The 23,589-nt window shown below is 38.0% G+C and overlaps 1 long non-coding RNA gene across 2 annotated transcripts in view; it reads right to left on the minus strand.

Moving 5' to 3' along the window:
- Window positions 1-1,388: 1,388 nt before the first annotated feature.
- Window positions 1,389-23,589, minus strand: part of LOC144303314 (uncharacterized) — a 395,489-nt gene continuing 373,288 nt past the window's right edge. Inside the window, exons 7-8 of one of the 2 annotated variants that reach the window (XR_013370380.1) lie at window positions 21,746-22,040; window positions 1,389-1,588 (exon numbers count right to left, since the gene is read on the minus strand). This is a non-coding gene — a long non-coding RNA (uncharacterized LOC144303314). Of the gene's footprint in view, window positions 1,589-21,453; window positions 22,041-23,589 lie in introns of those variants that run through there. The other variant, XR_013370379.1, reaches the window with a different exon arrangement.

Below are 23,589 nucleotides of genomic sequence, written 5' to 3' on the forward strand. Positions count from 1 at the left end.
TTCTAAGTCAGAGGAGTAAACCCTGTGGTAGCCTCAAGGAAAGAATCCATAGGGCAGCCCTGATGGCCCAGCAGTTTGGCACCACCTTCAGCCCGGGGTATGATCCTGGAGACCTGGAATTGAGTCCCACATCGGGCTCCCTGCATGGAGCCTGCTTCTCCCTCTGCCTGTGTCTCTGCTCTCTTTCTCTCTCTGTGTGTCATGAATAAATAAATAAAATCTTAAAAAAAAAAAGGAAAGAATCTGTAACTTAAGGATGTTATTTGGATCTAAGGACAACAGGCAAATACTTCTGAACACGTAAGGATTCAGAGACTATTATTCCCATTAGTCCCTTTGGAGGAATAGCTTAGTGGACAAACTTTAGCCAATCAAGATGGAACAGAAAAGGGACCAACACAAGCACCAAATGTATTAGCACCAAAATAAGTATGTGGTTCAGATTACAGAGCAGAATGTAAAAACTATTTGCCCCCAAAAATGCAGACACAAGTAATACATGTTGGAAGGGTAAGGGCAGAAGAAGCTGGAAAATAAAGGCTATGCAGATTCATACACAAAAACCTGCGATGTCGTTAAAGAGTATTATTTTAATATTGACTAATTAAACTCTTTCTAAAATAAATAAATAAAACTTTTGGGAAAACACTCAAAATTTAGGGGTAACAACTTGTAAAAAAATAGAAAACTTACTATTTATCATGCAAAAAAGCAGAAATAGGTAAGAAAACAAAAGATAGGTTGAAAGATTTTTCACAGACCTATAAGAGAGAAAACACAATATAAAAAAATATGATAGAAGTAAAGTGAAATTACCAGTAAATATAAATGGACTCACTTCACAAAGAAAACAACTTTGAGAATGGATTACAAAGGAAATCTAAATTTTATGTCATACATGACAGACACCCTTAATGAAAGGGATTCAGAAAGTTTGAAAACAAAGGATGAGTAAAATATACCAGGTGAATGCGCACACACAAACAAGTTAATCATCTTAATGTCAGACAAGACTGGATATAGGATGAAGAATATTAAATGAGTCAAAAATGGGTTTTTTATTTTGTTAGCCTAAAATTTAACCTGAACCCAGTAAAAATACCAATTGAATTTATCTTGACATGAGACAAACTGCCACACTGTTGTAGAAATTAATTAGCAAGTTTAGCTAGGAAAAATCTATTAAGTAAGAGTAAGGAGGAACTAGCCCAAAGAAATAAGGAAATGTCTCATAATACTCTAATGACTTAAACAGTGTATCACATAAATAAAGAGAAATGGCACAGAATTGAAGGTCCAGAGACTGACATACATTCAGGTTTGCATGCATTCAGGTTTGCATACATTATAGAATCAAATCTAGCATATGATAAAAATGCTACCTCCAATCCGTGTGGAAAAGAGAGCTTGGGATCCCTGGGTGGTGCAGCGGTTTGGCGCCTGCCTTTGGCCCAGGGCGCGATCCTGGAGACCCGGGATCGAGTCCCACGTCGGGCTCCCTGCATGGAGCCTGCTTCTTCCTCTGCCTGTGTCTCTGTATCTCTCTCTCTCTCTCTCTCTGTGACTATCATGAATAAATAAATAAAATCTTTAAAAAAAAAAGAAAAAAGAGAGCTTACTCAGTAAATAGAGGAATAACTAGGTTGTCATATGGAAGCAAAGTTAGATCTATACCTTACACCTTACATTAGAATAAACTCAAAATTGATCAAATATGTAAATATAAAAAATAAAGGTTTAAGAGTTCTAGAACAAGAAAATTATTTTGTAATTTAACAGCAAGGAAGATCTTTATAATTATGACACCAAACTCAGAAAGCCATAAAAGATACTGGATTAGACAACATAAAAAAAAAAAAGAACATCACCAACAAGCTTCTGAAAGTTAAAATTTACCATAAGCAAGGTCAAAGGACAAACTGGTAAAATAGTATTTGTAACTCAAATTACAAAAGACTGATTTCCCTTGTATAAAATGACTTCCTACAAATCAGTAAGAAGGCCAACAACTCAACAGAAAAATAGACAAAGAATATGAATGGATAACAGAAAAGAAAATAATAAATACTTGAAAAGGTACAAGACATTACTCTTGAGAGCTATGTGAAACAAAATTACATTGAAATATTTTTTCCTATAATTTGGGAAAGATCAGAAAGCTCAATGGGGCACCTGGGTGGTACAGTGGACTAAGTGTACGACTGACTCTTGGTTTCAGCTTAGGTCGTGATCTCAGGGTTTTGAGATTGAGCTCCATGGCAGTCTCCATGCTCATTGCAGAGTCTGCTTAAGATTCACTTATTTATTTTTACTCTTTAAATGTAGCTACTAGAAAATTTAAAATGGCATAGATGGAATGCTTGACATTATTGTTGGGCAAACGAACTTAGGGAGAGCAGAGGTCATGCTCTATACACATCCATGTCTATAACAAACCACAATAGCAGAACTCAATAAAATTTTGCAGATGCTAAATACATTTTGTTAAGAAGTAAGTTACTAATTCTTTCAAATCATTAGGCATTGAGTGGGCACAGTACATGGGTAAAGATATTGCTTAAGATATTTTTCAGTAAAGTCACAAAAGGAAATAGAATGAAAACATTCACTGTGAGTTTCTTTACTCAACACTGTATTCAAAGATTAGGCTGACTCCAAGAATACTTTATCCAGCAAGGCTCTCATTCAGAATAGAAGGAGAGATAAAGAGCTTCCAAGATAGGCAGAAACTGAAAGAATATGTGACCACCAAACCAGCTCTGCAAGAAATATTAAGGGGGACTCTGTAAAAGAAAGAGGAAGTCCAAGGAAACAATCCACAAAAACAGGGAGTGAATAGGTATCACGATGACACTAAATTCATATCTTTCAATAGTAATTCTTAACATGAATGGGCTTAATGATCCCATCAAAAGATGCAGGGTTTCAGACTGGATAAAAAAGCAAGACCCATCTATTTGCTGTCTACAAGAGACTCATTTTAGATGTAGGGACACCTACAGCCTGAAAATATAAGGTTGCAGAACCATTTACCATTCAAATGGTCCTCAAAAGAAAGCAGGGGTAGCCATCCTTATGTCAGATAAATTAAAGTTTATCCCAAAGACTTTAGTAAGAGATGAAGAGGGACACTGTATCATACTTAAAGGATCTATCCAACAAGAGAACCTAACAATCATGAATATTTATGCCCCGAATGTGGGAGCTGCCAAGTATATCAATCAATTAATAACCGAAGTTAAGACATACTTAGATAATAATACACTTATACTTAGAGACTTGAAGACAGCACTTTCTACAATCGTTAGATCTTCTAAGCACAACATCTCCAAACAAACAAGAGCTTTAAATGATACACTGGACCAGATGGATTTCACAAATATTTACAGAACTTTACATCCAAAAGCAACTGAATACACATTCTTCTCAAGTGCACATGGAACTTTCTCCAGAATAGACCACATACTGGGTCACAAATCAGGTCTTAACCGATACTAAAAGACTGGGATCTTACCCTGCATATTTTCAGACAATAATGCTTTGAAACTGGAACTAAACCACAAGAAGAAGTTTGAAAGGATTTCAAACACGTGGAGGTTAAGGACCATCCAGCTAAAAGATGAAAGGGTCAACCAGGAAATTAGAGAAGAATTATAAAGATTCATGGAAACTAACAAGATTGAAGATACAACCATTCAAAATCTTTGGGATACAGCAAAAGCAGTCCTGAGGGGAAAATACATAGCAATACAAGCGACCATCCAAAAACTGGAAAGAACCAAATATAAAAGCTAACCGTCCACCTAAAGGAGCTGGAAAAGGAACAGCAAATGAAACCTTCACTCAGCAGAAGAAGACAATAAAGATGCGAGCAGAACTCAATGAAATAGAGACCAGAAGAACTGTGGTCAACAAAGAACTGTGATCAACAAAACCAGGAGTTGGTTCTTTGAAAGAATTAATAAGATAGATAAACCGTTAGCCAGCCTTATTAAAAACAAAAGACTCAAATTAATAAAATCAGGAATGAGAAAAAAGAGATCACCACCAATACCAAGAAAATACAAACGGTTTTAAAAACTTATTATGAGCAGCTATACGCCAATAAATTAGACAATCAAGAAGAAATGGATGCATTTCTGGAAAACCACAAACTACCAAAAGGGGAACAGGAAGAAACAGAAAACCTGAACAGGCCAAAAACCAGGGAGGAAATTGAAGCAGTCATCAAAAACCTCCCAAGAGGGGATCCCTGGGTGGCTCAGCGGTTTGGCGCCTGCCTTTGGCCCAGGGCGTGATCCTGGAGTCCCAGGATCGAGTCCCGCGTCGCTCCCGGCATGGAGCCTGTGTCTCTGCATCTCTCTCACTCTCTCTCATGAATAAATAAATAAATAAATCTTTTTTTAAAAAAAAAAAACTCTCAAGACACAAAGGTCCAGGTCCAGATGGCTTCCCAGGGGAATTCTATCAAACATTTAAGGAAGAAAGCTTACCTATTCTACTAAAGCTGTTTGGAAAGATAGAAAGAGATGGAGGACTTCCAAATTCGTTCTATGAGGCCAGCATCACCTTAATTCCAAAACCAGACAAAGACCCCACCAAAAAAGGAGAATTATAGACTAATATCCCTGATGAACACAGATGCAAAAATTCTCAACAAGATACTAGCCAATAGGATCCAACAGTACATTAAGAAGATTATTCACCATGACCAAGGGGGATTTATCCCTGGGATGCAAGGCTGGTTCAACACTCGTAAAGCAAATCAATGTGATTGATCATATTAACAAGAGAAAAAACAAGAACCATATGATCCTCTCAATAGATGTAGAGAAAAAGCATTTGACAAAATACAGCAGCCATTCCTGATCAAAACTCTTCAGAGTGTAGGGATAGAGGGAACATTCCTCAGCATCTTAAAAGCTATCTACGAAAAGCCCACAGCAAATATCATTCTCAATGGGGAAACACTGGGAGCCTTTCCCCTAAGATCAGGAACAAGACAGGGATGTCCACTCTCACCCCTGCTATTCAATATAGTACTAGAAGTGCTAGCCTCAGCAATCAGACAACAAAAAGAAATAAAAGGCATTCAAATTGGCAAAGAAGAAGTCAAACTCTCCCTCTTCGCAGATGACATGATACTGTACATAGAAAACCCAAAAGACTACACCCCAAGTTGCTAGAACTCATACAGCAATTTGGCAGTATGGCAGGATACAAAATCAAAGCCCAGAAGTGAGTGGCATTTCTACACACTAACAATGAGACTGAAGAAAGAGAAATTAAGGAGTCAATCCCATTTATAATTGCACCCAAAAGCATAAGATACCTAGGAATAAACCTAACCAAAGAGGTAAAGGATCTACACCCTAAAAACTACAGAACACTTCTGAAAGAAATTGAGGAAGACACAAAGAGATGGAAAAATATTCCATGCTCATGGATTAGAAGAATTAATATTGTGAAAATGTCAATATTAACCAGGGCAATTTACACATTTAATGCAATCCCTATCAAAAACTTTCTTCACAGAGTTGGAACAAATCATCTTAAGATTTGTGTGGAATCAGAAAAGACCCCGAATAGCCAGAGGAATATTGAAAAAGAAAACCAGAGCCAGGGGCATCACAATGCCAGGTTGTGGCATTGTCAGGTTGTACTACAAAGCTGTGGTCATCAAGACAGTGTGGTACTGACACAAAAACAGACACATAGATCAATGGAACAGAATAGAGAATCCAGAAGTGGACCCTCAACTGTATGTTCAACTAATATTCAACAAAGCAGGAAAGACTATCCACTGGAAAAGAGACAGTCTCTTCAATAAATGGTGCTGGGAAAATTGGACAGCCACGTGCAGAAGAATGAAACCAGACCATTCTCTTATACCATACACAAAGATAAACTCAAAATGGATGAAAGATCTAAATGTGAGACAAGATTCCATCAAAATCCTAAAGAAGAACACAGGCAACACCCTTTTTGAACTCGGCCACAGCAACTTCTTGCAAGATACATCTATGAAGCCCAGGGAAACAAAAGCAAAAATGAATTATTGGGACTTAATGAAGATGAGAAGCTTCTGCACAGCAAAAGAAACAGTCAACAAAACTCAAAGACAACCTACAGAATGGGAGAAGATATTTGCAAATGACCTATCAGATAAAGGGCTAGTATCCAAGATCTATAAAGAACTTATTAAACTCAACAGCAAAGAAACAGACAATCCAATCATGAAATGGGCAAAAGACATGAACAGAAATCTCACAGAGGAAGACATAGACATGGCCAACATGCACATGAGAAAATGCTCCACATTACTGGCCATCATGGAAATACAAATCAAAAACACAATGAGATACCACCTCACACCAGTGAGAATGAGGCAAATTAACAAGACAGGAAACAACAAATGTTGGAGAGGATGTGGAGAAAGGGGAACCCTCTTGCACTGTTGGTGGGAATGTGAACTGGTGCAGCCGCTCTGGAAAACTGTGTGGAGGTTCCTCAAAGACTTAAAAATAGATCTGCCTTAAGACCCAGCAATTGCACTGCTGGGGATTTACCACAAAAATACAGATGCAGTGAAACGCCGGGACACCTGCACCCCAATGTTTATAGCAGCAATGTCCACAATAGCCAAACTGTGGAAGGAGCATCAGTGTCCATCAAAAGATGAATGGATAAAGAAGCTGAGATCTGTGTATACAATGGAATATTACTCAGCCATTAGAAACAACAAATACCCACCATTTGCTTCGACATGGATGGAACTGGAGGGTATTATGCTGAGTGAAATAAGTCAATTGGAAAAGGACAAACATTATATGGTCTCATTCATTTGAGGAATATAAAAATTAGTTAAAGGGAAAAAGAGAAAGGAGAGAAAATGAGTGAAAATATCAGTGAGGGTGACAAACATGAGAGACACCTAACTCTGGGAAATGAATAAGGGGTAGTAGAAAGGGAGGTGGGCAGGGGTTGGGGTGACTGGGTGATGGGCACTGAGGGGGGCACTTGGTGGGATGAGCACTGGGTGTTATGCTATATGCTGGCAAATTGAACTCCAATAAAAAAATTAAAAAAATAAAAATAAATAGATAAATTTTTTTTTGCTCTAAATAAAACGATTAGGCTGACTCTATGCACTATAATTAAATGTTTTCAAAATCACTTTAGGGGTTCCTATATAGAAATTAGGGAGGAGTATTTGGCCATTCTCGATATGAATCATTGTTACCATATGTGATTTGATTAAAGATAACTCTGACAGCTATAAATTTAAAGCCCAATGTAAATCTGAAAATATTTTCAAGATTAAAAAGGAGAAATCTACTTAAACTTTCATATACATCTGTCTTGGGTTAATATGAACTTCTAAGAAAATTAATGGATAAGGCCATATCTGCAGTATTATTTGAAAGAACAGAATTTGTTTTCTTTTTAAAACAGATAAAATTCTTCTTCTTCTTCTTCTTTTTTAATGTAGGCTCCATGTCCAGTACAGAGCCCAACATGAGCCCAAAGTCATGATCATAAGATCGAGACTTGAGCTGAGATCGAGTCAGAAGCTCAACAGACTGAGCTACCTATCTCACTGCCCCAACAGATAAAATTCTTTAAAATATACAACCTATTTCTAATTTCAGTATTTTATATCAGTTGAAATAAAGTCGCCACATCCAATTTGATAACATAAATTTAACATTTTTCTCATTTGGAAGATATATGCTTTACCTTTTTCATAACTTCTTTTTTTATGGAAAATATGATTTCAATAAATAAAAAGTATAAACATCAAAAAAAGAAGAAGAAAGGAAGGAAAGAAGATTAAAAGGCAAAAAGGAGAGAGGAATGGGTGGGAAAGAGGATGGTTTCCAAACGTTCATCCATTCTCATTTCAGTCCAGTCTAGAAGAGACCTAAATTATGCCCTATCATAAGGTTGGCAATACATATAAAAGGCAGCAAAACAACATGATTTGACTTACGTCATGTCTATTAGCATATAAGCAAATGAAGTAATTACTAAATATGAACCCCCAAAGCAAAGTAAATGAGTAGATATTAAATCCAGAATTTGAATTGTCTTTGAATTCTCACTGGTACCATACAGTTTGTGCATTTAAAAATTTAAATAAGAACTTGCATTTTAGGCTTTGAAAGTGCATGACACTGGGTGTATGTAGAATGCCACGCTGCTTCGTATACTTTCATGTATCTTTTTTCCATTATCTCTAGTAATTTTAGAAAATCTTTTATAGCCATCTCTAACTTGATGGTTCTCAACTGGGGATAATGTTGTCATCCCTTGAAGGGCATTTGGCAATGTCTGGGGATATTTTTGGCTGTCACAGATAGGGTGGGAGTGCCACTGGCATTTAGTTGGTGGAGGATGGGGATACTTGTTAACATCCTATGGTGCATGGACAGCCAGCCTATCAAAACAAAGAATTATCAGGGCACCTGGGTGGCTCAGTCCATTAAGTGTGTCCAAACTCTTGATCTTGGCTCAGGTCTTGATCTCAAGGTCATGAATTTGAGCCTGGGCATGGAGCCTACTCAAAAATAAAAGCAAAGAATTATCTCAGTCAAAATGTCAATAATTTTGAGATTAAGAAATTTTGTTCTAATCTGAAAGAGATGTTATTTTTTGTTCAAGGCAATTTTCCCTTTGGCAGCATCCTTCAGGAGGTAAACTGAGCTGGCAAATTTCAAAGAGCTGGCTTCAATTCTCTAAGTCTCCATCACCATGGCTACATATATTCATTTATTCACACATCACTCAACACTTCCTAGCTTTAATAGAATTAAAAGCATATCATATGTAGGTAAAAAAATAATTTATTGTCCAAACTCGGACACTATTGAGGTTTGTTAATAATTACACTGGACAATAGGAGTAAATCAAGAATGTTCTGGGTAAATCAGATCATGTGGTCACCTTAATTTTATGGCTGTATGCAATATCCAAAATAATAAATAAGACACGGAGGAATTTCTAATGACAGCTAATGAGAATGGTGTTTGGGCCCTGGAACTAGGCATCAAGGCTGAGGTCTAAGATCATCCCTCCTTTATGTGTTGAGGAGACCATGACATTAAAAAGGCCAGTGTGAAACCATCACCACTATAATAGGGTTTGGTTTTAGAAAGGAAAAAATAAGCATAAAACCCAGGACATACAAAGGATAAAAATCCTGCTAGAGGCATTATAAAGGACACTTATAAGAAAAGCAGTTATATACAATGCTTGTGCATAGTAGGTACTCAACAGATGTTCGCTGAAGAATAAATCTACACGGTCTGATCTGACACATGAAGAAACTGTTTCTATTTAAAATATATGTCATTTTAAATCAAGTGGTTTCCTAAACGTATGTCTAAGACGCACAAAGTAGTGTTACTACCCCTTCTGCGCCACAACAAAAATTTACAAATTTTGGATTTGTCAAAATACAACGGAACTGTTCAGGCAAGATAAATAATTACAAGTGCCAGCAAAGTCACTTTCCTGTTTTCCTTTTGATCTGTAAGGTTACTAGTGGATGAGATAATCTTTTATTTATATTGCATGTGGTAAAATTTTGAAGCAGGATTTTTGCACCCACCATACTCTCCTTCCATAATTAAGCCTGTAGGGCTGGCTGGCTGATATTTTTTAATGCAGAGCTTGTCAATTTCTGTTAACACTAATTTAGAGTTCATAGCTCCATATATCATGGAAACGTGAGGGCAAAACAATTTGTATAAAAAATATTTTGAGAGGAGTTGAACAAATTGAAGACCATTTCTGCACGGACTACCGAGCATTTCTGTTCTGATTACAGCACCAATTTCGACAGCAGTGCAGGAAGCTCACCTTTCGTGGCACACACATTTGATTTTCCCAGGTCCCTTTGCTTTGCCCTCCCTTTCCTTTCATACATGCGCTCCTGCTATAAATAAACGCCTTTCCCCCTCCTGCTCTTTGCCATGTGTCGTCTTTTTAATTATGCCCCAAACTCTAATATAGTCAGCCCAGATCTTGTTCGGCCATTAACTTGGGAAGAAAAGAGGCTGCCTCCTGCATTTCACACGAAACATTACAAGGGCAGACCAGGGGCTTTCATCTCTTCCCACCTTCAGCAGCCAGAACAATAGGCAGCTATCATCTTGTGACATCCACGACTAATTTATCCAACCAGAAGACAGGTAGCACTCTGCACTGCCGCTCCTGTCTGAATAGGTGCAGTAAATACTCAGCTTAATAGTAGCTTCTCAGGCAGGAGGGCAACATATCACAGCGTGGCATTTTTATAATCTTCCTGGCATGCCGACAGCCAGGAGCACAGGCCAGCGCGTGTTCCTCCTCGGTAAGGCTTAGGATGCATGTAAGTGTTAGATGGTGACACACTGTGCCTTTAAGCAAGTTTAACTGTTTTATATCCCCTCTGATCTGCAGCTTTGTACATCTGTTAAGCTGCCTCTTAAACTTCTGTGGGCACATCTGTGGAGCAGTTACTTGAAGCTTGCTGTGCGTTGTGGGCCTGGCGTGGGGTTTCTTTGTGATTGCCTCCTGTTTATCTGTGAGGAGTTTCTCTGTTATGCTGCAAGGCCATAGTTAAATACATCATCTTGGCCAAAAAAGATAATAATAACCTTGTGACAGCCAGAAGGAACATACTTAGCAAAGGCTGAACAAAAATCTTGTCTGGAGAAGCACTGATTAAAAAACAAATGGAAAAAAAGCCCAACTTTTAAAAAACATTTATTTCTCCTATGTCTGTGGGTCATTTGGGCTTCAGCTGATTTGTCTCTAAGTCTCTGGTCCTCCAGAGAAACAGAACCGATAGAATAGATATAGGAGAGAAGAATTACGATGGGAATTGGCTCATGCATTTATGGAGGCTGAGAAGTTCCATGATACGTGGTCTGTTTTGCAAGCTGGAGAAGCAGGAAAGCCAGTGGTATAATTCACTTCAAGTCTTAAGGCCCAAGGATCTGGATCTCTGATGACTGAGGGCAGGAAAGGTAGACATCCTGGATCCAGAAGAGAGAGTTTGAATGCATCCTTCCTTCACCTTTTTGTTCTTTTTGGGTTCTCAATGGATCGGAGGCTACCCACCCACATTGGTGGGGGCCCATATTCTTTACTTAGCTTACTGGTTCAAATGCCAATTTCTTCCAGAAACACCCTCAAAGATGCATCCAGAAATAACATTTTACCAGCACCGGGGCATCCCTTAGCCAAGTTACATAAAATGAACAATCAAAAGCCGTAGGTTGGATTAAGTTCTGCTCCATGTATCTCATTGTCCTTAAACAAGAGGTTACTCAAGGCACTTTCTATGGTGAAATGCAACTTGTTTCAAGTCTTGTATCTTCATCCAATTTCCCACTGGCAAATCACATGGATGGCTAAGCCCAAGTCAAGAGACAGAGTGGTACACTCTGCTTATCATGAGACCATAGCAAGTCATAGAGTCAAGCTCAGCATCAAAGGGGCAGCATAATATATTCTTTCCAGGAAACTGAAAGTGAAGGAGGAAGTAAATATTTGCCAAATAATAGTCTAATCTACAACCCTGTCCCTGTCTATAAAATGAAGAAAAGACAGTTATTTGCTAGATAGTGGGATTACTGAGTCCATCAGTGTTGGTTCCATTTTTGAAAGACGCCAAGAACACCATGAAAAGATGAGTAACCACATAATCTTGACCATGATAAAGAAGTGACCTCTATGACCTGTCACAAAGACTCACTAGAGGATTTTGAGAGCTTGGTTCTGACTCTGCAAGTCTTAGTGAAATATTCCATGGTGTGAAAGTTCACCTGTAAGGAGAAAGGAAGGGAGGCCCTGGCTGAGATACTGTCATTTAATATTTGTCTCTTCTTTTGATATTGTATACTTCATTTGCTCAACAGACCTATATTCTGCTCTTTTAGCAATTCTGGCATCTAAATACTTAAAGAAAATAAATACGTGTAAAGGTACTTGGGGTTTATATCAGGCTTGATATACCTTTGCACACACCAGGAAGGCATACAGCTGGCCTCCGTTCTAAGTGGCTGAGTGATCATTTGGAAAGGTTGGTGCCCTTACCAAACAGTTAAATATTTTGAATATCACCAGTGACTGGATATATTTATAGTTCTGTGACTTGGCTCTTAGTTAGGCATATAAATTATGATTTTGGATCTGCTCATCAATTCTTCTCAGGGAAATTGTCGCCCCCACAGCTTTGACAGAACATCAACTTTTGGTTGAATTACAAAGCCCCACATCCCAACCACCCTCTCCCCTGTAGCCACAGCTGACTGGACCATGAATGGGCACTTGAACCAAAGACAGCTAATGGCTACATTTGGGTCTACTAGGTAGCCTGTTATTAGGTCCCTCTTTAGCGGCATTGGACTAATTAAATTTTTCTATTGTAGACTAATAAATTAGGAAACATGGAATAAATCAGACGCTATCAGTGGCTAAAAGTTCATCTAGAATGACATTTGTCTCTATGCTTTAAAATTAATTTGTTAGAGTCTATCTGTCTTAGTTATTCATTGTAGCATAACAAGTTATCCCCAAACTCAGTGGCTTTAAACAACAACAAATAATACTTCTTCTTATAGTTCCAGGCATGACTTCACTGGGTCCTCTCGTGAGATTGCAGTCTAGGTATTGGTGGAGGCCATAGTCATCCCAAGGCTCATCTGGGGCAGGATCCGCTTCTCAGCTCACTCATGTTTGCAGGATTCAGTTCTTATGGGCTGTTGGACTGTGGACCTCAGCAACTTGCTGGCTCTAGGCTAGAGACCACTCTCAGTTCCTTGCAGTTGGCCCCTTCCATCAGAAAAAGTATGTGAGAAGGGTCAGGGACAGAGGGCAAGCAAGAGGAAAGTCAGTTTTCGTAAATTAGTCTCTGAAGTGGCATCTGTGTCAGTCAGGGTTCAACCAGGGAAGCAGAACCAGTAGAAGACATATGTTAAGAGACTCATCACAAGGAAGTGCTTATGGGGTTGTGGGAGCTGGAAATGCAAGAGGTATAGGGCAGGGCATCATGATGGATAGGCTGGACTCTTGGGTGTGGGCTGAGCTGCAATCCACAGGCTGACCTTCTTCAGGGAAGCCTCAGCTCTGCTGAAGGCCTTTCAACAGATTGAATATCATCTCTCCAGATTATGTAGGGTAATCTCTTCTACTTAAAATCAACTGGTTATGGACTTTAATCACATTTAATACTTTCACTGCAACAGCTAGATTAGTATCTGATTCAATAATTGGGGACTGTAGCTAACCCAAGTCCACACAGCAAAAAATCCCATTACAACATCTTTTCACTTTTGCCACATTGTATTCATTACAAGTAGGTCACTGGGTCTAGACGATACTCAAAGGAAGGGTATTACACAGGGGAAGCTGAGGTCACTGGGAACCATTTTACAAGGCTATCTACTAGAGTTGCTTTTCAATTTTCTCACAAAATAACTTTTTTGCAAGGGCAATTGCCTTTAAAAATGTTCCTAACTCTCGAGAAATTTGCAAAGCCACTTGTAGTTTTTGACTTAATTATAGTTAAATGAATGAGGTCTTGTTCATTGGTTAATTACACAGGTTTGGTCAGTAAACATAGTTTGTAACTTCAAGTGAACAATTCAATTCTGTACAACAAACAGTCTAATAAATGTGGTTTTTCCTAACAAATATTTATAGCCTCAAGGTTATAAGTTGGTGTTCCTCAGAACTACTAAAGCAGGGGATCCCTGGGTGGCGCAGCGGTTTGGCGCCTGCCTTTGGCCCAGGGCGCGATCCTGGAGACCCGGGATCGAATCCCACGTCCGGCTCCTGGTGCATGGAGCCTGCTTCTCCCTCTGCCTGTGTCTCTGCCTCTCTCTCTCTCTGTGAGACTATCATAAATAAATAAAAATTAAAAAAAAAGAACTACTAAAGCAAACCTCTGAATATTACAACAAAGTCCTTTGGTCTTCTCAGTTAAAAAAATATAGATCAAAACTTCTAAAATTACAAAATATAGAAAATAAGTACGGATTTAGCTTAAATTTTATGAGAATTAATATGTAAACATTGACCCGTCTTCTTATTTTTTAAACAAAAGATAATGGCTATTGCAGCACTTTGCATTCTGAAAATCTCTTGTGTCAACCAGTTCCTCACTTAAAGTACTCTGTTAAAGATCATTATAAGCAATGGCAAATGGATTCTACTATCATTTTAACCAAGGTGGAATTAAAGAATTTGGTGCTTAAAATGCTCTACTTCTCCAGTCTAGAGGTTAGAAGAGCCAGTGGTCATTCTGGACCATGAAGGTCCAAAGTTACAAGGAAACTAAAACCATGAATGAGCAGAAGCTCTGAGATGGAATAAAAAACTAATAGAAAAGAGGCAAGCAAGCACACCAAGATGGAGACCAAAGGAGAGGAGAAGGTAGATAACAGTAAGGCACCAGAGGGGAATATCCTCGACCTCTCACTGCTAAGGCCATCTTGGGTTCACTTCCTGTCTCCACCATTTCTGTCCTGGTCTCCTCCTCTCAGATACTCATTACATCTCCCTCCATCCCCTCATCCCATTGATGTTACTTGCTTGAGGGAATCTCTGTTCTTGTCTTCAGGAAAATGGATGCTTCACATCCATAAAATTGGCACAATTTTATGATTCTAACTCAAGTTACCCAAAACCAAAGTTTTAAAAAAACCTGTGGTAAAATACACATACCATAAAGTTTATCACCTTAACCCCTTCTTAAGTATACAGTTCAGTGGCATTAAGCACATTGTCACTGTTGTGCAACCATCACCACCATCCATCTCCACAATGTTCCCATCTTAGTCTAACTAAGACTCTATATTCATTACAGCAATAACTCCCCTGGCCCTAATAACCAATCTACTTTCCATCTCTATAAATTTGACTCCCCTACGTACTTCACAGAGGTGGAATCAGATAATATTCATCTCTTTGTGACTGGCGTATTTCAACTAGAAAATGTCTTCAAGGTTGTAGCATATGTCAGAGTTTCCTTCCTTTTTAGCTGAGTAAAATGTTCCATGTATGTGTAGAACACATTTTGTTGATCCATTCATCTGCAGAAAGACACTTGGATTGTTTCCACCTTTGGCTATTGTCAATAATGCTGCTATAAACAGGGTGTATGAGTATCTTTTCTCTGCTTTCACCTCTTTTGTGTATAAATTCAGAAGTGGAATTGATGGATCATACAGTAATTCTATGTTTAATTTTTGGAGAAACTGACATACTATTTTTCATGCTAGTTGTAGCATTTTAGTGTTTTCTTTTCTTTCTTCTTTCTTTCTTCTTTCTTTCTTTCTTTCTTTCTTTCTTTCTTTCTTTCTTTCTTTCTTTCTTTCTTTCTTTTTCTTTCTTTGGCTCTATACCCAATGTGGGGCTTGAACTCATGACCCTGAGATTAAGAGTCATGTACTCTACCAATAGAACCAGGCAGGTGACCCAGTGGTTCTATCATTTTAAATTCACATCGGCATCCCAATATTCCTATATCCTCCCCAACATCTGTTGTTTTCTTTCTTTTTTTAAAAAAAAACATAGCAGCCATACTAATAAGTGTGAGTTCTGGAATTAAATTGGAACTGAAACTAGAAATGACAGGATTCTAAAGGATCAGTTTCGGGCTGCCTTGGCATCTGCTTCTTTCTCAGCCTTACTTAGTTTTCCTTATTGTACTGACTGGCTTTCTTTGCCCTCTTATCACTTTGAGCCACATGGCTCATGGCTACTCTAGCCCACCCAAATGCTGTCACTTCTCAAACATTTCTTCAGCTTTAATACCCACTGACACCCACTTAGGACTCTTTTTTCCCTATCTAAATGACAGGGAACTGATTATCCTGACTCATCATTTTGATCATGGACTTGCCCAATAATGGGCTAACCTAGAGTTAGATGACCAACTCTGGTCTGGTCAACTATGACCAGAAGGGTAGGATCACTTTGAGAAATGACTAATGAAACATTAAGGACAGGAGGTGGGACAGATCCCCTAGAAGGAAGGGTGTGTGTGTGTGTGTGTGCATATAACAGGCAATGGTTGGCATATACTGAGTGATGTCTTCATAAGATATCCCATCATCAGCTCATTCATCAATCAGTATACAATCAGTGCATGCTTATTATATGAGAGGTGTTGGGCTAGGCACTATTAGCTGATAGTCAACATTTATTAGATATTTATAATGCTCCAAGCACTGATCTAAGAGAGCACTATAACTATGGGGCACCACAAAATGATAACGGCCTTCTCAAGAATTTTGCAATCTAGTTAGATGAGATGCCTACCCCCACAAAACTGTAAGTGGCAAAATAAAACACAAACACAAATAGTAAAGATGCTGTAAGTAATTTCCTGACCAATTTCCTAATGAGTGATGTACACTATAAGTGCTATGCATTTTGAGGCACTGCTACACTGTGACATTATTTGAGAAGTCTTTATGGAGGACTTGATCAGGGATTTTAAGGATGGGCAGATTTCAGATAGGCTGGAGAAAGCAACTGATCAGTCAACAAATATTGCATGCTTAATCACAATCAGGGGCTAAAGACACAAAAGAGAACAAGACATCTCTCTAATGGAGTTTATAATCTAGAAATGGACAAACAGAAAAGAACAGCTGTAGGCATCAAGATGGCAAATGATGAGCCATCATTTTTATTTGATTTTTTAAAAAAGTCTAGCCTTTGTTATATTCATGAGAAGTCTACAAGACACAGTGTTCAGAAATTAAGGTCACCCTTGTAGGGGTTACTCTGGCTTGGGGAAAATGTGTCCTCTTCGAGCCTCACAGAAGTGCCCATCATCCCCTCAGGTCTGCCACTGCCCATTTCTGGGTGGGATAGAGAAGAGGCAGGCTGCTCTTGGGTTACCTTCTACAATACTTTTCCAAAGACCATGCAACACTACTACTTTCTAGAGGCTGCTGGCAGGGGCGCAAGCTCTTGGCTCTGACTAGGGACAATGCTAGTCAAAGTAGGAAGAAAGAGGCTGGAATACAGCCAGGAAGAATGGAGCTTCCCAATGGACAAAGGGTGCCAAGTCCACGGCAGTCCCATCTCTACCATGGAACAAACCTCGTGTTCTGATTTGCTTAATATTCTGTAATCAAAAAGCAACCCTGCAGAGGAGAGATGATAATAGACACTTACTATACAGACATTATGTTTTCTATTTGTTTTTAATTTATTTTTTTCTTTTCTAAACCATGAACTGTTGGTTTACTATAACACTTAGTGTTAAAAAATGAATGGTTGCTTGCTCTATAGTCTAATGCTGAACAAGCATTCTCATTTCTAATAACCCAAGTTTTAATGACTCCAGAGGGCTTAGCAAACAAAAAACCTTTCGCTAATGCCACACAATAATATCATCAACAGGCAACAGTCCTCTGTTAGGAAGGTCCCGATGTTGCCTTTACATTCGATTACCTTCTTGCTCTCCATCCAGACTTTCTGAACATTTAGAACATAAATTTCTGGCCTGTTAAAAGGAGGGCTACTTAATTCAGAAGCAAAACAGGTCCTTCTTTGATACAGTCTCCACTTTTCTCCTGGCAGGCTCCAGGCTGTAGGGAGGTAGTTCCCGGGCACTCACGTGAGAGCAGCTTTAGAAGAAAGGAATCTGAACTTGATCCCATATAAGCTGGGGGACCGGGAAGGGGAACAGGGCAGATGCACTTATTTATTTCAGCGCCTTTACATAGTGATGAGGTCCTTATCTCTGCCTTCCTCTCAAGTCTCAGAAATCCCTACAAGGGCGCAGTGGGATCAGATCATACATTTAAATTATTTTCAAAGATGTCAAGCAATTCCAACTTCTTTATAATACAGCAACCTTCCGAAGGAGTGATAAATCTCCAAACTGAAGAGAGGCTTCTCCCTTTAAAATTTTAGCTGTGAAAGACTGATTATGTATTTAAGCTTTGGAGCTGTGTAAAGCTTTGTTAGGCAAATCAGCAACCAAACCATCTCTGCTAGCTCAAAATCTACAGCTCCTATTTATACATGATGAATTTATGAGGACTCTAAGAACTGATTTCTTAACATAGTCATCATCAGTCCTTTGCATATCATCCAAGGAGCCAGGGACTTGGTTGAGCTGATGGCAGACTTTTCACTTCAACAAGCCTCACTACTATAATGGAAATCCAAAGGCCTGGAAACAATGTACATAGCTTCCCTGACTAATTTTATTATGCAGACACACACTTAATGGCTCCTGTTACAGTCACATCCAGGGTGGGAAACAGTACTGGATTGTGACGATCACACTAAATCGACAAGGATTATCAGTCATTAAAAAGGAACCAAATTAGCATCAAGCAGTAATATTTTATACTTATCAAATCTTCTGCTGGTCAAGGTCCATTACTGAGCGACACCATAAAGGCAGGAACCATCAGCTCATTCTCCAGAACATTTAAATCTCTATTGTATTTGTGTAGGATATAATTTCTGGTAGCAATAAAGCCTAATAAAGGTTATACCCCAATGAATAAAGTGTTAATAAATTGACCCATGACATTTAAATGGATAATTATATTTGAGATAAAGGAAGAATCTCTTGTTTCAGTGAAGAAGGGTTTCAACTTGTGCCCAACCCAAATGACCCATCAGCTACAGAATGGTTCTATGTGGCTTGACAGTGATATAAAATATTCATTTTGCTGGTACCATTGTATTAGATTAATTATTCCTCAGGTCCTTCCAACAGCTCCTGTCCATCAGAATCATCAAGACTAAATTTAAAATGTTTCTACACGATAAGCAATTGCATGGAAATGAATGATTACCTGTGTTTCCAAGCATGAGTTAGAAATGCTAGGTTTGTCTTCCCCTCAGCCCCCCTGCCACAGCATGTCTGCCTGTCATGAGACGTTATCTTCACTTGGCAGAGAAGTCTATGACAGAATCAGGAAGCGATTAGGAGACTGAAGGAGTTGTTACTGAACGTGATGTATTAGATCCAACTGGAATAGTTCAACATATGTTATGTACTGATGCCTCTCAGTTCTCATTAGGACTGTGCCACAGACAACTAACAAAACCTATCTGAGAAAAACAAAACAAAGCGGAAATGCTGCAGGGGTTGTGAGCATGGCTACCCTTCAGTCTCCTGGGTAAGGCTTCTCTTCTGTATTTCCTGAACTGCACTAGGCTCAGGAAAAAACAAAACTTTAGTGAAACACAACTAAGGCTAACTTGTTTCATTAATCAATTAATATTTAATTTGTGCATTCATTCAACAAACACTTATGCATTCATGTTACATAACTACTAGATTCTCTGAGAATATACTGGCTATATGTTCTCACATAAAGTAAATGCAGGAAACATTATTAATTCAGATAAGAAATCCCAGAGAACTCAGCCCCCAACACTGCCATCTTTTTCAAAGCAGAGACTGGGTTTTATTATTTTTTAAATGCTGGGTGCTTAGCAATAAATCTTAAGTGGGTAAATGAATATAATAGGTTTTTTGAGGAAATTTCCTTCCAACAATATGGTGGACTAGAAACCCCAAATAGAACTCCTTGGATAAACTATAAAAAACTCCTTTAGAAATCCATTATTGAGCTGGAAATAAAATAAGGAATCCTCAGATGACAAAAATATAGTGGAAGTAGGAGTCTGCAGAGCAATGAGGTCAACTTTCATTCTGGAGAGCTTCTGATGAATTCTGGTGACTTTGAGCTTCCATTTTAACAATTGTACAGGCAAAGGGAGACAGAAGATAAAACTTACAGCCCATGCAAGGTCAACAGTTGAGTAGGAGATCCCTGCATATATCTGGGATTCTTAAGAGTTATATCATAAGAGGAACAGTGAACTAAACACCTGCAGAGGGGGACAGAGGAGGACTAAAAGAAAATTGCCTTTCCTGACCTTGGCAATGGGAAGGGGGGAAACAAAACTTTTTATAACCACAGATAGGCCCACATACAGATTTTCACCACAAATCACACTTTCAGAATATTCTGAAAAAGTCAGGCCAAAAATTTAGTTTAACATGGTGTAAGGAATTTGGATGAGCAAATGCTAAACCCTCTAGAGAAGAACATACTCGGAACCAAGGCTTTCAAATTATCTATGAAATTGAAGTTCATAGTAAAATAATGATATCATTATCATCAGTAAAGAAACAAGATGTCACAGATAGCTATTGAAATATCAATCAGGAGAATATTGGAATTTCAGATGCAAAATAAAAATAATTATGTTTTAAACTATTTAATTCAAATAGAGGACCTGGAATCTTAAAAATGATAAATAGATTTGAAAAAGAACCAAATGGAGTATCTACAAATAAGATATCAAATAACTGGAATAAAAACTCAATGGAAAAAACACAGCTCAAGAGAGAACTAGCAGTGACAGAGCTGAAGAAATTATTCACAATGCCACACAGATCAAAAACAATTGAGAAGTGATGAAAATATTACAGAGAAGTTATATGGAATATGGAGTGAAGATGTCTTACTTATGTGTCACCAGGATTACAGAAAGAGGTGAAAGAAAAGGTAAGAGAGATTCTGAAGATAACGGATGAGAAATTTCAGAACTGACAAATGACACTAATCTTCAATTCCAAGACCCCAAAACACCTTAAGCAGGAGAAATTCACCTTTGGACAACAAAATAAAATCCCAAAACACTGAGGAAAAGGAGATGATACTAAAAGCAGCTACAGAAAAAAGACGATTCATCTGTAAAGGAATGTCACTGGGGCTGACAGCTGATTTTTCTACAGCCACAATACAATCCAGAAGACAAGGAAACAACCTACTGTCCTGAGAGGAAAAAGATGATTTTTAAAATAGAATTTTATACCCAATAAAATTATCTTCCAGGAGCAAAGATACTTTCAGATGAGAAAAATCAGAGTTTTCCATCAAAATACCAGCATTAAAGGAAATTCTAAGTGATATTCTTCAGGCAGTCAGAGGAAAAATGAACACAAATGAAAGTTGGATGTTCCAGGAAAAAATGTGAGCACAGAAAATGATAAATATATAGGTAAAAGTAGGTGAAAACGTACTCTATAAAGTATAAATGTACTTACTTTTTATTTAAAAACATCAATTACTTATATGTTTAAGGAAGTCAGTAAAAACATAGCAAGTATAAAACTCCCAACTTTGGAGAGAGGGAAAAGAGAATTAGGGAAAAACAAATACAATCAAACCTGAAAGAAAGGCAGGAAAGGAGAAAAAAGATAAACACAATAGGAAGGACAAAGAAAAACACAAAATGAGGGAGCAATAAATGAACTCAAACATCTCACAAATCTTGATAAATTTAAAAGACTAAACTGTCCAGTTAAATTACAAAGATTTTCTGGGTAGATTAAAATATGGAAGTTACTAATAACTACAACAATTTTAATAACTATATTCTTAATAAAATGGCTTTCAAACACATAAAGTATAAATTGACAGAGCTACAAAGAGAAACTGAGAAAAATCCACCTGTATCTTTCTCAATTATTCATAAGACAGATAATTAGTAAGAGTATAGTAGATCTAAACATAATTAAGAAACTTCATCTGGTGGATAAATATGAAACACTGCACTCAACTGGAAAGCTCACATTCTTTTTGTATTAGTTTCCTATTGCTGCCATAACAAATTAACACCAACTTAGCAGCTTACACCAAACACAATTTATTATCTTACAGTTTTATAGGTCAGAAGTCTATATGGGTCTTACCAGGCTAAAACCAAGGTGGCAGGATTGCTATCCTTATTATGAAACTCTCGGGGAGAATGTGATCATGCATGTTATTGGCAGCATATAGTTCCATGCAGTTACAGGAGTGAGGTTCCCATTTCTTTGCTGGCTGTTGGGCTAGAGTTGTTCTCAGCTTCAAAAGGCCAGTCACTCCACATTTTTTGGATTGTGGGCCCCTTCATCTTCAAAGCCAGCAATGGTGGTGGAGTCTTCCTCATATCTCATCTCTTCTGCCTTCTTCCATCACATTTCTGACTAAGAGGAGAAATCTGTCCTATAAATCAATAAGAAAAGGATAACTCAACAGAAAACGAGGAAAAAGTTTTGGACAGTACTTAGGAAAAGAAGAAATAAGGATGTCAAGTAAAAGAACATGAATAGATGCCTAATCTCATGAATAATTAGAAATAAATGAAAACCACAATGAAACCCCACAGGATTAGCAAACATGAACAATGCTGAGATGCTGGCAAGGATGTGAAACAGTGAAAACTGTTACACTTTTTTTGGTGGAGTATCAGAGGCATAACCACTTTAGAAGCTAATTTTGAATTTCAAAGTAGTTACACATATGCATACTCTACAATACAGCCGTCTATCTCTAGGTATGTACATCAAGCAGTGGTTCTCAAAGGGAAAGTCAGTGGACCACGTGTCTCAGAATCAATGGCGAGATTGAAAAGATGCAGAAGCGTGGACTCCACCTCAGGATTTTTTGTCAGAATCCTTGGCGATCAAGTCTGGGGATTTTTGTAGGTGCTCCAGTCAATGCAAACACACACTGAAGTATAAGATCTACTGCTCCAGGGCATCTCTTGCATGTGTGTAGCGTGAGATGCACACAGCAGAGTTTATAGCTATACTGCTTTAAGAAAGAACAGAGACTACCCAATTATACATCAATAGTAACGGATAAATAAATTGTGGCAAATTCATACAGTTCAAACCAATATAGGAGCTACATGCATCCATAGGTTGAATCTCAGATACATAAAATAACATAGTGGAGGAGAGGAAGCAAACAAATATATACAATATAATTACATTGATACTAAATGCAAAAAAGTGCAAATTCAAACTATATAATTAGATTATTTAGGGATAAATACATATAAAATTCAGGGCTACATCCATAGGGAATAATAAAAACCAATTTAGGATAAAGGTTTCTTATGTGGGGAGGAAGGTGGATGGCAGTAGGGACTTTGGGGGATACTAGTAATGTTTATAAATGGGTGTTCACTCCACTGTTGTTCTTTATAACTTACACTTGATACAAATATATATAAGTATTCAATATATAGTACATATTTTTTAAACAAGGGGAAAAAGTGGTTGAAGAGATAGTGGTTAAAAGTTGATTGCTTACTTAGCAAACTTAGAATTAATGCTTCTGAAAGTGCTTTTGACAACTCTTTAAAATGTTACTATTGATGACCAACAAGTTTGCCTCTAGGGTAGAAATTATGAAAAAGGAGAGTTAGCAGGGGAGTGGGGAGAAGAACTCTTGTAACATTCTGACAAATGGCATTTGGGAAAACACCTTTAGACTTTTCAAACAATTGTTATTGACCTGTTAACACTTCAAAGAGCGGGTGAACCACTTGAGATTGTGTGTGCCCTGTCTTATGCTGGATCATGCTGATTGTGAGCAAGTCAAGTGCCAAGCAATAAATATGATCTTTTCAAAGACCAGCTTTCCCATTGTGCAGCCTGCCATAGTCCTTGGATAAATATTTTTCCAAAGCTACTTCTGACTACACTGAACCGATAATTTATTTAATGCCATTGGTGTCATGTTAAATAATGTAACTTCTCCAAAT

The sequence above is a fragment of the Canis aureus genome, chromosome 32, assembly GCF_053574225.1.
Source record: "Canis aureus isolate CA01 chromosome 32, VMU_Caureus_v.1.0, whole genome shotgun sequence".
Lineage (NCBI taxonomy): Eukaryota > Metazoa > Chordata > Mammalia > Carnivora > Canidae > Canis > Canis aureus.